A 5,560-nucleotide genomic window follows, 5' to 3' on the forward strand; every position below is an offset into this window, starting at 1 on the left:
AACCGTTAAAAAGCCCAAACTCTGGAACATTGACAACACCAAATGCTCAAAATGATGCAGAAAAACAGGAATTCTCATTCATTGCTGGTGGAAATGGAAAATAGTACAGCCACTTTGGGAGCTAGGTTGGCAGTTTCTTAGAAAGCTAAACATATTTTATGATATCTGATCAGTGATTGCACACCTTGGTATTTGCTCAAAGAAGTGGAAACTTATGTCCACACAAAAACCTGCTCAGGAATATGTTTATACCAACTTCATTAATAATTGCCCAAACTTGCAAGCAATCAAGATGTTCTATAGTAGGTGAATGGATAAATAAACTATGGTATATCCAGACAATGGGATATTATTTACTGGTCAAAATATATGAGCTATGAAGCCATGAAAAAAAAAAACACGAAAGAATCTTGACTGATTATTACTGAATAAAGGAAAAACAATCTGAAAAGACAACATACTGTATGAGTTCAACTATTTGTCACTTTAAGAAAGGGAAAACTATGGAAACAATAAATGATCCATGTTTGCCAGAGGTTGGTGGAACTGGGCTGCGGGAAGTGGGATGAAGAGGTAAACACAAGGGATTTTTCTCAGGCAATGAAAATACTCTCATGGTGGATACATGTCATTATACATTTGTCCAAACCCAAACCCATAGAATGTACAACACTAAGAACAAAGCCTAATATAAAAGATGGACTTTGCAAAAAAAAAAAAAAAAAAAAAAAAGGACTTTGCATGATAATTAAGTATCCGTGTAGGTTCATCAAAGTGTAATGAAGGTACCTTCCTGGTACATGATTTGATAAGGAGGGCAGAGAGTTGCGAATGTGTGTAGGAGTGATTATATAGGGAAAAAAATCTAGTTCTGTGAAAAATGCTACCAATATTTTGATAGAGCTTGTGTTGAATCTGTAAATTGTTACAGATAGTATGGATAATTTAAAAAGGTTTATTCTTCCAACCCATACACATGGTATATCTTCTCATTTATTTGTGATGTCTTCAATTTTCTTTTTTTTATCAACCTCTCAGCATTTTAAGAGTATGTTTTTATCTTCTTAGTTAAATTTGTTCCCAGGTATTATATTCTTTTTGGTAGAGTTGTCAATGAAATTATTTTTCTTAATTTCATTCTGTGCTAGTTTGGTTTTTAGCATAGAGAAATGCAACAAATTTGTATGTTAATTTTGCATCCTTCAACTTCACTGAATTCTTTTGTTAATCCTGATCATTTTTGGGGGGAGTCTGTAGGGTTTGCTACATATAGTAACATGTCATCTGCAAGTAGTGAGAGTTCACTTCTTCTTTACCAATTAATTTGAATGCCTTTATTTTTGTCCTTGTCTGACTGCAGTGGCTAGGACATCCAGCACTGTGTTAAATACAAGTGGCAATAGTGGGTAGCCTTGTCCTCTTACTGACCTTAAAGGGAAAGCTTTCAGCTTTTCACCATTTAGTATGATATTAGCTGTGGATTAACAAAGATAAAGGTATTACAATCCCAGACTTCAATAAATAAATGCTTTTTATTACGTTGAGGTATGTTTTCTCTAAACCCACTTTATTGGGTCTTTATCGTGAACATATGTTGAGTTTGTCAAATGTTTTTCTTCATCTAATGAAATGATCATCTGGTTTTTATTTTTCATTTTGTTAATGTGAGGTATTGCATTGATTGATCTGTGGATATTGAACTATCTTTGCATCCCTGAAGTAAATCCTACTAGATCATGGTGAATAATCTTTTTAATGTACTGCTAAATTTTCTAATATTATGCTAATATTTTGCTAAAATTTGTTAGACTTTTGCATCTATGTTCATTAGGGAGGATATTGGTCTAAATTTTTCTTCTTTTTATCTTTTTTTTATGGTGTCTTTGTCTTGCTTTGATATCAAGGTAATACTGGCCTCATAGAATGATTTGGAAGCATTTGTTTCTATTTGGGAGAATACTTTAGGAAGGATAGGTACTAATTCTTCTTTAAATGTTTGGTAGAATTCACCTATGAAGCCACCTGGTCATGGACATTTGCTTTGGGGAGTTCTTTCATTACTGATTCAGTATTGTTCCTTGTGATTGGTCTGTTCAAATTTTCTATTTCTTTCCAATTCAGTCTTGGAAGATTGTGTTTATAAGAATGTTTCCACTTTTCTAGTGGAAATTTTGTCCAATTTGTTGGCATATAATTTTGTCCAAATTTTGTCCAATTTGTTGGCATATAATTTTTCATAGTAGGCTCTTATAATTCTTTGTGGTTTTATAGTATCTGTTACTTTTAATTTGATTTTATTTGAGTCTTTTTATCCTTTGTGAGTCTGACAAAATCATTATTTTAATAATTTTGTAAATCTTTTCAAAGAACCAGCTCTTGATCTCATTAATCTGTTCTATTTTTTATATCTGTTTCAGTTTTCACCATGATCTTTATTGTCTTCCTTCTACTAACTTTAAGATTTGCTTGATTTTTTTTCTAGTTCTTGTAAGTTTACTAGGTTTATTTGATGTTCTTCCAGTTTATTGAAGTAAACCTGTACCACTATATACCTTTATATTAGAACTATTTATGCTGCATCCCACAGGTTTTGGAGCATGATGTTTCCAGTTTTTATTTATCTCAATGTACTTTTTTTGATTTCCTCTTTAATTTATTCATCAGCCATTGATTGTTACTAGCATTTTGTTTAGCCTCTACATGTTTGTATTTCTCCAGTTTTCTCTTTGTAATTAATTTCTAGTTGTGTAGCATTGTGGTTGAAAAAAATGCTTGATATGATTCTAGTCTTCTTAATTTATTGAGATTTATTTTGTGGCTTAATGTATGATGTCTTGGAGACATGGCTTAATGGCTTGGAGAATGTGTTATGTATACCTGAAAAGAATGTGTATCCTGTTGTTTTTGAATGGAGTGTTCTATGTATAGCTATTAAGTCCATCTGTGTCACTCAAAGCCACAGTTTCCATTATTTTCTTTAGGTTCACCTATCCATTGATGTAAGCGGGGTGTTAAAATCCCCTACTATTATTGTATCAGTATTTCTCCCTTTGTTAATATTTGTTTTGTATGTTTAGATATTCTATGTTGGGAGCATAATTACTTATATTTGTTATATCTTCCTATTGGATTGATCCATTTATCATTATCTAATGCCTTTTTCTTTTCTTTTTTTTTTTTTAATTTCTAAGCTGCTTTTTATTTTATTTTTATTTATTTATGATAGTCACACAGAGAGAGAGAGAGAGAGAGGCAGAGACATAGGCAGAGGGAGAAGCAGGCTCCATGCACCGGGAGCCCGACGTGGGATTCGATCCCGGGTCTCCAGGATCTCGCCATGGGCCAAAGGCAGGCGCTAAACTGCTGCGCCACCCAGGGATCCCCTAATGCCTTTTTCTTTTCTTTCTTTCTTTCTTTTTTTTTTTTTTACAAAAAAAGCAGTGTTTATTTTACAGTTTTTTAATGTAAATATTGCTACCTCAACTTATTTTTCTTTTTTAAAGATTTTTTTTAAATTTATTTACTCATGACAGACACAGAGAGATACAGAGAGAGAGAGGCAGAGACACAGGCAGAGGGAGAAGCAGGCCCCACGCTGGGAGCCCGACTCGATCCCGGGACCCCAGGACCATGCTCCAGGCCGAAGGCAGGTGCTAAACCACTGAGTCACCCAAGGATCCCCCTCAACTTATTTTTCACTTCCATTTGGATGGAATATCTTTTCCCATCTCTTCACTTTTAGTCAGCATATGTCTTGATGTCTAACAGGAATCTTCCTAGGCAGGATATAGATGTTTGTTTGTTTGTTTGTTTTTTCTTTTTTTTTTTTATCCATTCAGTTATCCTTGTCTTTTGATTAGATGTAGTTCATTTTATTTAAAGTAATTATTAAGAAATGTGTAATTATTGCCACTTTTCAAAATTGTTTCTAGTTGTTTTTGTATTTCTTTTCTTTTTTTTTCTTCTCTATTTTCTTACCCATATGTTTTGATGACAGTCTTGAGTGTTGTGCTTGGATTTTCTATTCCTTTTTTTTTTTTCCTGTACCTACTATAGATTTTTGATTTGTGCTAACCATAAGTAGGTAGGTAGGTAGATATATACATACCAGTCTGTATTAAGCTGATAGTATCTTAAGTTTGAACATATTCTAAAAGCACTACATTTTTAATCCTCCCTCCACATTTTGTGTATTTAAGTCATATTTTACATCTTTTTATTTTGTATCCTTTAACTATTATAGATATAATTGATTTTACTACTTTTTTCTTTTAAGCTTCATAATAATTCTATAAGTGATTAATCTACTCTCTTTACTATATATTTGCGTTTATCTGTGAAATAATTTCCTTTCATAATTTTCTTCTAGTTAATGGCTTTTTCTTTTCCTACTTACAGAAGTCCCTTTAACATTTCATATGGCTGGTTTAGCAGTGATTAATGTCTTTAACTTGTCTTGGAAATGATTTATCTTTTGTTCAATTCTGAATGATAACCTTGCCAGGTAGAGGGTATTTTTGGTTTAGTTTTGTTTATGTTTTTGGGTTTTGTTTTTTTTTCCTTTCAGCACTTAGAATGTATCATGCCACTTTCTACCTGGCCTGCAAAGTTTCTTCTGAACAGTCAGCTGAGAGCTTTAGGGAGTTTCCCTTATGTAAATAACACATTGGTTTTTTTCTCTTACTGCTTTTAAAATTCTTTTTTAATTTTTTTTATTTTAAACTTTGACATTTTAACTATTGTGTATCTGGGTGTGGACCTCCTTGCATATATCTCATTTTGAGCTCACTGTGCTCCTGTTAAATGCCAGTTTCCTTCCCCAAATTAGGAAAGTTTTCAGCTATTCTATCTTCAAACAAGTTTTCTGCCTTTCTCTCTCTTTTTTTCTTCTGGGATGCCTTAAATGTGAATGTTAGTATGCTGATGTTGTCCTAGAAATCCCTTAGTTTATCTTCATTTTTAAAATTATTTTTTCATTTTTGTTATTCAGTTTGGTTGCTTTCCAGGTCTTCCAGATCACAAATCCATTTTTCTGCATCCTCTAATCTAGTGTTGAATCCATCCAGTGTGTTTTCATTTTAGTTATTGTATTTTTCAACTCCGATTAGTTATTTTTTATATATTTTTGTTTTCTTTGTTGAAGTTCATACCGAGTTTACCCACTCTTCTTTCAAATCCACATCCACTCTTGACCTTTTTTATGACACTTACTTTGAACTCTTTATCAAATATTTTGGTTATCGCTATTTTATTTAGTTTTCCTGAGATTTTTTTTTCTGTTCTTTTGTTTGAAACATATTTTTCTGTCTCCTTATTTTGTCTCTCTGTATTTGTTTCTATGTATTATATAGGTCAGCTATTTTCTCCTGATCTTGAAGATAGTGTCCCTTATGTATAAAGCATCCTATGGGGCCTGGTAGTACCATTTTCCCTGGTTACCAGAATCAGGTGCTCTAGGAATGCCTTGTGTGTAGGCTTGAATACCTCCTGTTATAACTGGGCTGTGACTGTTGCACATGTATGCTGCTGTGTAGGTCTGGGCCCAGCCTCATGGGCTGCA

Source organism: Canis lupus, chromosome 33, assembly GCF_011100685.1.
Source record: "Canis lupus familiaris isolate Mischka breed German Shepherd chromosome 33, alternate assembly UU_Cfam_GSD_1.0, whole genome shotgun sequence".
Classification (NCBI taxonomy): Eukaryota; Metazoa; Chordata; class Mammalia; order Carnivora; family Canidae; genus Canis; species Canis lupus.